We start from the raw sequence: 12,070 nt of genomic DNA on the forward strand, positions 1-12,070 counted from the left end.
TCAGCCCAGAACTCTGATTGTTATGGTCCCATGGGACTTAGGATTGCAAGTCCTCATGGCCTCCAGAGCCAGATGATTAAAAGGCATGCCAGGGGCAGCTTCAAAAACGGGCACTACATCACTTGGCACCACTGGCATAATGCTCAAAGTAGAAGCCTCGATTAATTTTACAAGACAAGCTTTAAACGATAGTATGATGGGAATTGCTGCCTTAAAATCAGAACAGGCTTTAATGTGCAAATCTCTAATCCAAAATAGAATGGCATTAGATATATCAACAGCAGCACAAGGAGGAACCTGTGCCATAATTCATATAGAATGTTGTGGATGTATACCTGATTACTTACAAAAGCTGTCTGATTCACTTCAAGATCTGAAAAGTCAAGTCCAGGCAATGGCTGATTCCACTCCTCCTTTTGGGACTGCCTTATGGAACTGGATATCAACTTCCATTTGGTGGAAACCCCTGATCCTGATCAGAAGACTTATTGTGCTCTTATTGCTTTCTGACCCTTGTATTCTAAATTGTCTCCCTTGCTTTGTAATGTCTCTCATGCTGTGCTGTGCTTAGTCGCTCAGTCGTGTCTGACTCTTTGCAACCCAATGCACTGCCACCTGCCAGGCTCCTCTGTCCATGGGGATTCTCCAGGCAGTAATACTGGAGTGAACAGCCATGCCCTCCTCCAGGGGATTTTCCCAACCTAGGGATCGAACCCACATCTCCTGCACTGCAGGTGGCTTCTTTACCATCTGAGTCATCAGAGAAGCCCAGTGTCTCACATAGAAGCTATCAAACAGAATTACAGAAATGGAGCCTAGGATGATATACAAAGGTCCACTAGATCAACCCACTGGTGGAGACCTAACTGCCATCTCCTATCGACACCCTTAAACAGCTCGAATAAGCCAGATCAGTCATCCCCTCTTTTCCCATAATGGCAATTAGAGTCTCCATCTCTAAAGGGAATATTGAGATAGAAATTTCTACGTAGTCAGTGTAGGACTCTGAGACCTAGGTGGTGTTTTCAATAAACATCTCGCTCACTTAGCCTAAAGTTATACCCTTTGTCCTGAATTCCTGAAATGTGTCTTTGGTCTGGTAAATTATCAGCACTGAGATCCAGGGAAGGGCAGTAATTAACTTCTGTTCCATGTGCCTGAGAGAAAAACAACTGGTGATCATTAATTTTTAGCCTATATATCTGGTCCTTTGTGAAATGGCCAGGGGGCATGAAAAAGTGTGGTGACTTAATCCAGGGATCAAGAGAAGCCATAAAGATGTTAAGCATCTTGACCTTTAAACTGATTGGATAAAAATGATGTATTTAAGGACAAGAACCAACCAAATGTACAGATTAATACTGGTAAAGATATAAAACTAATCCCTGCCTTGTGGAAGACTCTTTACCCCTCTCAGTGTCTGTTCTGAGAGTTTTGTACTTGCCCTCTCTTTAATAAATCCTATTCCCTTGCTGAAAAAAAAAAAACAAAAAAACTGGGACACCAGACACACAAAAGCTCTACTCTTTGAGATTCTTGTGCTCTGGATCATGGCAGAGGAAAAGCATGATGATGATGCCCCTGGCAGGTGGAGAACATGTCGATGGAAAACAGATACCTAAGATGGCACCTGCCAGCTTGAACAAAGCATAGGGAAAAAGTATAGATAGCATCTGCTATCTATAGAAAAATACTGTGCCTGTTGGCCAGTATGAGGCAGAGTGAGAACGCGAAGGCGGTGCCTGCCAGCCAGCAGGCCCCTAGATGTGTTCTAAATTAGATGCATGCCCCTCAGGTCAACTATTTTTTTTTACTTTTTAAAAATAATTTTATTTATTTGGCTGTGCTGGGTCCTTGATGCTACAACAGGCCTTTTTTCTAGTTATGGTGAGCCGGGGATACTCTAGTTGAAATACACAGGCTTCTCATTGTGGTGGCTTCTCCTGTTGCTGAGCACAGGCTCTAGAGTAAATGGGCTTCAGTAGAGAAGTGCAAGGGCTCATTAGTTATGGTTTCTGGCCTTTAAAGCACAGGCTCAATAGCTATGGCACACAGGCTTAGTTGCTGCAGGGTATGTGCTGTCTTCCCGCATCAAGGATTGAACCCATGTCTCCTGTACTGACAGACAGGTTCTTCACCACTGAGCCACCAGGGAAGCCCCCAGGTCAACACTTTAAAATTAGCAAATGAGCCCCATTCACATGAATCTGAGTACTCTTGATTGTCTGCTTCTGTACTGGATCCTGGGGCAAATGAATCCAAGCACACTGCCCTTTAAGAGCTGTTTTTCAGATTGCTGTGAACTGAGGGTCTTACGGACTCAAGCCTGGTTAGTTTTCAAAGGTAAATATTTTGGTGGCTCATCTCCCAAGTGCAGGTCTTAAAAGTTGGGGTGCCTGATTCAAAACATTCAAACCCTTTGCTCTTAAGGAAGAAGCTCTGGATTTTGAGTTCCCTCCCAGTTGTGGGATGCTACATGGTGGTTGGGATTTTTTTATGAGATGTATAGGAATCTTAAGGTGGATCTTTTCTTGTTTACCAGATGTATAGGAATTGCTCAGTTTTTAGGTTTTTCTTGGAGGAAATTGTGCCATACATAGCTACAGATTCAGTGTGTCTACAGCAGGAGGTGAGTGTACAATCTTCCTATGTAACCATCTTAAGCTAGAACCCTATTGCCATACTCTTAACCTTGCTTCATTCCCATGCTTTGTGACAACCTTTGTCCCCTTTCCCTTGAAACGAGTTCCTTTTGTACTGTGAGTCCTATGTGTGAAGCCTTTGAAATTACGTTATGCTGATAATCTTCCCAAATGTTCTTGACTCTGCAAGTCACGGCATTCATTCTTGCCATCTCCTGTTTGATCACTTCCAATTTGCCTTGATTCATGGACCTAACATTCCAGGTTCCTATGCAATATTGCTCTTTACAGCATTGGACCTTGCTTCCATCACCAGTCACATCCACAACTGGGTGTTGTTTTTGCTGTGGCTCCATCTCTTCATTCTTTCTGGAGTTAATTGGAAGTGATCAAACAGGAGATGGCAAGAGTGAATGTCGACATTTTAGGAATGAGTGAACTAAAATGGACTGGAATGGGTGAATTTAACTCAGATGACTATTCTATCTACTACTGTGGGCAAGCATCCCTTAGAAGAAATGGAGTAGCCATCATAATCAATAAGAGTCTGAAATGCAGTACTTGTATGCAATCTCAAAAATGACAGAAGGATCTCTGTTTGTTTCAAAGGTTAACCATTCAATATCACAGTAATCCAAGTCTATGCCCAGACCAGTAATGCTGAAGAAGCTGAAGTTGAATGGCTCTCTGAAGACCTACAAGATCTTCTAGAATTAACACCCCAAAAAAGTTGTCCTTCTAATTATAGGGGGCTGGAATGCAAAAGTACGAAATGAAGAGATACCTGGAGTAATGGGAATATTTGGCCTTGGAGTACAGAATGAAGCAGGGCAAAGTTTAATAGAGTTCTGCCAAGAGAATGCACTGGTCATAACAAACACCCTCTTCCAACAACACAAGATAAGACTCTACACATGGACATCACCAGATGATCGGCACTGAAATCAGATTGATTATATTGTTTGCAGCCAAAGATGGAGAAGCTCTATACAGTCAGCAAAAACAAGACCGGGAGATGACTATGGCACAGATCATGAACTCCTTATTGCCATATTCAGACTTAAATTGAAGAAAGTATGGAAAACTACTAGACCATTCAGGTATGACCTAAATCAAATTCCTTATGATTATATAGTGGAACTGAGAAATAGATTGAAGAGACTAGATCTGATAGACAGAGTTCCTGATGAACTATGGACAGAGGTTCATGACATTGTATAGGAGACAGGGATTAAGACCATCCCCAAAATGGCTGTCTGAGGAGGCCTTACAAATAGCTGTGAAAAGAAGCCAAAAGCAAAGGAGAAAAGGAAAAATATACCAATTTGAATGCAGAGATCCAAAGAATATCAAAAAGAGATAAGAAAGCCTTCCTCATTGATCAGTGCAAAGGTATAGAGGAAAACAATAGAATGGGAAAGACTAGACATCTTTTCAAGAAAATTAGAGATACCAAAGGAACATTTCATGCAAGACAGGCTCAATAAAGGACACAAATAGTATGGACCTAACAGAAGCAGAAAGTATTATAAGAGGTGGCAAGAATACACAGAAGAACTGTACAAAAATTATGTTCATGACCCAGATAACCATGATGGTGTGATCACTCTTCTAGAGCCAGATATCCTGGAATGTGAAGTCAAGTGGGCCTTAGGAAGCATCACTATGAACAAAGCTAGTGGAGGTGATGGAATTCCAGTAGAGCCATTTCAAATCCTAAAAGATGGTGCTGTGAAAGTGCTGCACTCAATATGCCAGCAAATTTGGGAAACTCAGCAATGGCCACAGGACTGGAAAAGGTCAGTTTTCATTCCAATCCTTAAGAAAAGCAATGCCAAAGAATGCTCAATTACACTCATCTCATACGCTAGTAAAGTAATGCTCAAAATTCTCCAAGCCAGACTTCAGTAATACATGAACCATGAACTTCCAGATGTTCAGGCTGGTTTTAGAAAAAGCAGAGGAACCAGAGATCAAATTGCCAACATCCGCTGGATCACTGAAAAAACAAGAGTGTTCCAGAAAAACATCTATTTCTGCGTTATTGACTATGCCAAAGCCTTTGACTGTGTGGATCACAATAAACTGTGGAAAATTCTGAAAAAGATGGGGATACCAGACCACCTGACTTGCCTCCTGAGAAATCTGTTTACAGGTCAGGAAGCAACAGTTCGAACTGGACATGGAACAACAGACTGGTTCCAAATAGGAAAAGAAGTACATCAGTGCTGTATATTGTCACCCTGCTTATTCAGCTTATATGCAGAGCACCTCATGAGAAATGCTGGGCTGGATAAAGCACAAGCTGGAATCAAGATTGCTGGGAGAAATATCAGTAACCTCAGATATGCAGATGACACCACCCTTATGGAAGAAAATGAAGAACTAAAGAGCCTCTTGATGAAAGTGAAAGAAGAGAGTCAAAAAGTTGGCTTAAAGCTTAACTTTCAGAAAATGAAGATCATGGCATCCAGTCCCATCACTTCATGGGAAATAGATGGGGAAACAGTGGAAACAGTGGCAGAGTTTATTTTGGGGGGCTCCAAAATAACTGCAGATATTGACTGCAGCCATGAAATTAAAAGATGCTTACTCCTTGGAAGAAATGTTATGACCAATCTAGATAGCATATTAAAAAGTAGAGATATTACTTTGCCAAGAAAGATCCATCTAGTCAAAGCTATGGTTTTTCAGTAGTCATGTATGGATGTGAGAGTTGGACTATAAAGAAAGCTGAGTGCCAAAGAATTGATGCCTTTGAACTGTGGTGTTGGAGAAGACTCTTGAGAGTCCCTTGAACTGCAAGGGGATCTAACCAGTCCATCCTAAAGGAAATCAATCCTGAATGTTCATTGGAAGGACTGATGTTGAAGCTGAAATTCCAATATTTTGGCCACTTATTGCAAAGAACCGACTCATTTGAGAAGAGCCTGATGCTGGGAACTGTGAAGGCAGGATGAGAAGGGGATGACAGAGGGTAAGATGGTGATGGCATCACAAACTCAATGGACATGAGTTTGAGTAGGCTCCAGGAGTTGGTGATGGACAGGAGGAGGCGTAGGGTGCTGCATGGGGTCACAAAGAGCTGGACATGACTGAGCGACTGACTGCAAGTCACTGTGATTAAGATGGTCAGCAGGCTTTGAGCGAGATGCCTTCAAGAACAGTGTGGATGCCAACTAATGGATAATTAGGGAGCATCTCTGAGTAAAAACTCTACACCTTAAAACATACTAACTCTGAGAGTTTGTGTAGGCAACAAACTAGGCAACCAAGAGAGGAACAGGGAAGGAAAGAGAACCGTGATTTATGAAGGCGGTGATAGACTAGAGAGTTGTTTAAGAAAATGGCTATTTTAGCAGAACTTGTAGACTCATAGTTAGAGGGATTTGTTATGAGAAAGTAGATGAGGTAAACTGTACAAATGTACTCTTGTGATTACCCTTGGATGAAAAAGAAACATTTAGTTAAAATTGGTGAATAATTTTAGCATTTGCAAGTTGAGTCCTATTTTCCTTATAAAATATTTTTTTATTCTGTTTGCCTACTTTTTCTTCTTTCCAGTGACATCTGGAGAGATGGCCAACACAGTGGGGGTGATTAGAGGTTGAGCAAGAGAAAATAGTTGTATTCTACAAATTTGTCCATGTAGATACACAATACATGATGTTAATCTTTGCAAAAATACCAAGATCTTGGGAGATTCCAAGGTAAAGATCTAGTAGTAGATTGCTTATATTTTTCCAACATGTAGCATATGAAAATAAAATATTTATAAGATTCTTTTACAATCACATTAATTATCTAAAATTAGTGGCACTCAGAGTGGGCTATTAAGTGCTGATTAGACAACGATATTATGAGCTCTGGCAGCATCAGTATTAGAGAACTAAGTTTACTTCCAAAGGGAGGAGAGATCATTAAAATTTTAATTTGTTTCTCAACAGTTCAATTATAACATGCCTAATGTGCTGGTCATGAACCCTAAGGGACTTAACACAATTATGGGACTTTTCCAATGTACCTTGCTCTCTTGCATTTATTTTCTCAAAAGATTAGGTATTTGTAACTCTTTTAGATCATTCCTGGCTTTCAAATACTTCGTAATATCTCTCTTCCTTTTCCTTTACTTTCCCTTAGGTATTTGGCAAGAATACCTCAAGTAATGAGAACTATTTATTTTGCTGAGAAAAAGCAACCTTTCAAGTATGCCTGTTAAATATTGTTCAGTAGATGCCTATTCTATGGCTCATTTGAGGATATCATGCTGATGATTCCCTCTGGTCATGAGTTCATTGGCCACTTGCTTAATAAATGCATGGCCTTCAGTTCATCCTTCTCTTAAACATTTTTGTAGACTGCCATGTGCTGACACTGTCCCTTCTTGATTTTGAAGTGTAGTCATACCCATGATTAACTAGCCTCACTGTGCTGACAATGATCCCCTGACACATATTCAAAGTTTGGGCCTCTGTATTCAATCAAATAATACCTTTATCTACTAATCTGAGACTGGCCCAGCACACTGGGAGCAAAGAGAGATCGAAGAAAGAGGCAAATCACTCCTCTAGTGTGATCTGGTAGGTGGAAAGTCTCATGAACAAAGGAACTTACATACAAGGCTTGCCTTGGGCAGCACAAGATGAGTAGATCTGTGCACCTGCCCACTGAAATCTTAAACTTTTATAGGTCTTAATAGGATTCAATCATGTGTACCATCCAGATGGTCTCAACAACACAATGTTCTCTGTGAAGGCGGTGGTGTTGAAAATGACACCTAGTGTGGGAATGGAGGATGGAACATACATTCCAAGGACAGAGAAGGAGATAAGGAGCCTCTGATTGTTTGGGTACAGCTTGCAGTTCAGCTGAAAATCAGGTTCTCTTGCTGATTTCCTCCAATACCCTAGTCCTCATGACTAGCTCTTACAGTATCACACATGTTCCCTTCTTCCTGAGTTGTGCATAAGGGGTTTTATTAGCATGAATGTGGCTCATTACGTGATTATCTGACTATGTTGAAGGCAGAGGCCACAGCAACAATATAAGCATATGTAACAGAAAACACAGATTAAGCTAATGATTCCTAGAACAAGTAATTTTGTTTCTACCAGGAGCCTCATGATCCGAACTATTGATTTACTAAGTCCCCTAGGCTGGGGGTCAGATGACTCAGGGCATTTACTCCTACGCTTCTGTGATTTAATGAAGATGAAACATTAACAGACTCCTCAGGTATAAATACACAAACTCTCTGGATAATGGCACAAGTACTTCCTTGTGGGTCAGTAATAATGTGTATGGCTGTCCTATTTTGGAGGACAGCTTTTCTCATTAGGCATTAAAGATTTCAGCAAAGAAAAGGTTTGCAGACTATTATGTAAGGTTTGTCGGACAAATTCAGTAAGGGCTTCTCTGTGTGCTATAATGTCCTTTAAGCCAATGGAGGGAACAAATATGACATCCAAATGATCATACCAATGGGAAACAGAATGTGCCCACCTGGTCTTGGGGAGAGGGCAGTTAACAGCTTTAGAACTTGACCTGGCCGTGCCAGCACTGTCAGGAGTGAGCAGATGGATTGCGGACATGCCAGATCAGAACCCCCACCTTCTCCTTATTTTCAGTGTGAGTGTTTCATTTCATATATATAGTGTGTTTGTACAGGTCTAGCTTGCAATAGGACAAAAGGATCCCAGTAGTTCCTCCTCACCCAGGGGGGCAAAGTAATTCACCCATTGTGGTGAGACATCCAAGTATGAATTCCAGTAGAAAATGCCTTTCCCAAACTCGATGAGGCTTGGTGTTCTCAGCAGCATAGCACATTGACCCATGGTAAGACTCAGCACAGTGTCTGTTTCCTGAGACTTCCATACCTTTAAGATGTTGAGTGTCTCAATAAGGGGCCCCTGTCTGGCATGTGAGGCAACAAGCCCTACTGGTTGATCATTCAAATGTAAGGTCTGGGACAGAACACTCAGTCAATCTGGTTTTAACTGTTAGTAACTCAGTTTACTGCTATAATATCCTGTTCTTCCTTGCTATCAACTTTGTGGCTTGTGGCTCATAGGGGAGATGGAGTATCTGTTCAGTGTCATGTTCTGCTGCCTAGCCTTGCACATCATGACCTTTGAAAAGTGGCCTTTGACCACTGTGTATTTGATGAGGAAACCTGTACATGGTACTTAGCTTGTCTAGCCCCCTAATGTTGGCAGTGACAGGGTAACTTGGTTTAGGCCAGACACATTGTCCACACAAGGCATATTTAGAGCTCTCACTTGGAGGGAAGAGGCCAATATATTAATAAGTTTTTTCAATTCCACACCAACTGGAAACTCCAATGAATGGCCTGAGACTCCTTTGTCATTTCCCCTGGGGATTGTTTTGAAAACACAGGATGTGCTGTTACTGCATTAACCAAGTCCTGTATTTCAAGGCCAAGCTGGCATTCTTGGCAATATGCCACCCCATCTGGGCAATATGGCAGCTGATATTCTATACACCCATTCTGCTATATCTACTGAAGGGTTGGTTGCTAGGGCTTATCTTCAGGCTAGGGCATTGGGCTCCTGAATGCAAGGGGTGTCAGTACCACATGAGCCAGTATATGAAAAAGAATGACTGCCTCAGGTTCTTATAAGTAGATTCAAATATCTTTCCATACATCCTGAACCTACAAGGGCTTATTTGAGACCATCCACCTCTCAGCTACCCAGTTTTCAAACCATGCATTAACCCCATTCAGTTCAGTTCAGTCGCTCAGTCGTGTCTGACTCTTTGCGACCCCATGAATCCCAGCACGCCAGGCCTCCCTGTGCATCACCAACTCCCGGAGTTCACTCAGACTCACATCCATCAAGTCCGTGATGCCATCCAGCCATCTCATCCTCGGTCATCCTCTTCTCCTCCTGCCCCTAATCCCTCCCAGCATCAGAGTCTTCTCCAATGAGTCAACTCTTCGCATGAGGTGGCCAAAGTACTGGAGCTTCAGCTTTAGCATCATTCCTTCCAAAGAAATCCCAGGGCTGATCTCCTTTAGAATGGACTGGTTGGATCTCCTTGCAGTCATTGCTGCTGCTGCTGCTAAGTCGCTTCAGTTGTGTCCGACTCTGTGCGACCCCAGAGACGGCAGCCCACCAGGCTCCCCTGTCCCTGGGATTCTCTAGGCAAGAACACTGGAGTGGGTTGACGTTTCCTTCTCCAACACATGAAAGTGAAAAGTGAAAGTGAAGTCACTCAGTCGTGTCCGACTCCTAGCGACCCCATGAACTCCAGCCTACCAGGCTCCTCCGTCCATGGGATTTTCCAGGCAAGAGTACTGGAGTGGGGTGCCATTATTGGAACAGCCCAAATGTTAATGCAAATGATTAATGGCCAGGGCGTGGGCTTCCCTGGTAGTTCAGAGAATAAAGAATCTGTCCACAATGCAGAACACAGATTCAATTCCTGGGATCAGGAAGATCCCCTGAGAAGGGAGTGGCAACACACTCCAGTATCCTTGCCTGGGGAATCCTGTGGACAAAGGAGACTGTCAGGCTACAGTCCATGAGGTTACAAAGAGTTGGACACAACTGAGTGATTAACACACACGCACACGAACACACACACACACACGATCAGTCACCAGACAAACCACACACGACTAAGTGACTAACGCACACACACACGTGATCAGTCACCAGACAAACCACACTGAGTTTAGCCCGCTGGCTGCTTTGGTTCTTTACTGCTAAAAGGAACAGATTTTTACTGAATATATGCAAATAATTATATGGCCATGAAAGTAACAATACTCAGAGTTTCTAAGTTCTAGAGGGATCAGGTAGGGAGAAAAAGATAAACACGTTGTCTTTGTTCTTAAAGGTGTTAGCAAATATCTAGTAGTTTAAGAGAAAAGGGAAGTTTTCTTAAATCTGGCCAAAAAAAAAAAAAAAAAAAAAAACCCCAACATAAAAGAACTAGCAATGTTTGAAACAAAAAGACATAATCATCCTCATCAGATTTTTCCACTAAAGTTCTGTCAATTTTTATTTAGTTCAGTGGTATGACCTGGGTTATCAAAAACTGATACTTTTTGTAGTCTTTTCCGTGAATCTCCCTGAAAATGAGTCACTTCTGCAGTAACACTTTTATAAAAGCATCAGAGTAAAACAGTAGCTGCCTGGAAATGAACAAAGACTTTAAAATGGCCACAGTTAAAGATTTGATGAGAGTTCATTACAATGCAATTGATAAGGAAATTTGATTTTTTCTGTGACATACATTTTAAAATCACTAGAATTATGAATGATAATATAACTCTAGGGCATATTTTTAAGAATTTCATATATTTTTGGAATACTTATATTAATAACGTATTGCTACAAATATCACTTCAAGTTTAGCATCACTTTTTATTTGGTAATGGTTCCAATGTAATTTAACAAATAAGCCTAATATTCTCTTTAAAGAAGAAAGAAAAAATCTTTTGAGATGTTCCAGTGAGTCTGAAAAAACCTCAGAGTTATTAATGGTTTGAGATCAAAAAGACTTCATACAGAATTTGATTTATGTGAAGTTCGTCAACATAATAGTAGGTGTTGAAACATTAGATTAAGTAGGATCATTGGTCACTGTGAAACAGTACTTATCTTTTTAACCACAGTGGCAAAGACCTCAAAGGAAATAAAGTTACATAGTTGTGAGAAACAAGTTAGCTTTTTTAAGAAAGAAGAGTAAAATTTCTTATGCAGTCAAACACCTAATTAGGATAAGAGGCATAGGAAATTATTTTAATAAAGTACAGAATCATTGTTTTTTAGGCACATTACTTAAAAAAGTAAAGAAAAACCTTGCACAATCTTAACAAAAAGTCCAAAAAGATTTGTTCTTTTAGCACATGAAAGAAAATTGTTTTATATAAGAACAATATCTTTTTCAAAAATGGCAACCCACTCCAGTACTCTTGCCTGAAAAATCCCATGGATGGAGGAGCCTAGTAGGCTACAGTCCATGGGGTTGCAAAGAGTTGGACATGACTGAGCAACTTCACTTCACTTAATTTTAATTAACTTATATTGAGGTACAGTTGATTTACAATATTGAGTTTCATATGTACAGCATAGTGAGTCAGTGTTTTTGTGGATTATAGTCCATTATAGTTTATTACAAAATAATGGGTATAATTCCCTATGCTATATAGATTATACTTCTTGCTTATCTATCTTATATATAGTAGTTTGTATCTGTTAACCCCAAACCCCTAATTTGTTCCCACCCTTTCCCTCTTCCCTTTGTTAACCACAGGTTTATTTTCTATATTTATGCATCTTTTTCTGTTTTGCATATGTATTCATTTGTATTATTTTCCAGATTCCTCATATAAATGATATATAGTTTTTTTTTCTCTGCCTATTTCACTAAGCATGATATTCTCTAGGTCCATCCAC

Source organism: Budorcas taxicolor, chromosome 6 (assembly GCF_023091745.1).
Source record: "Budorcas taxicolor isolate Tak-1 chromosome 6, Takin1.1, whole genome shotgun sequence".
NCBI classification, from domain to species: Eukaryota; Metazoa; Chordata; class Mammalia; order Artiodactyla; family Bovidae; genus Budorcas; species Budorcas taxicolor.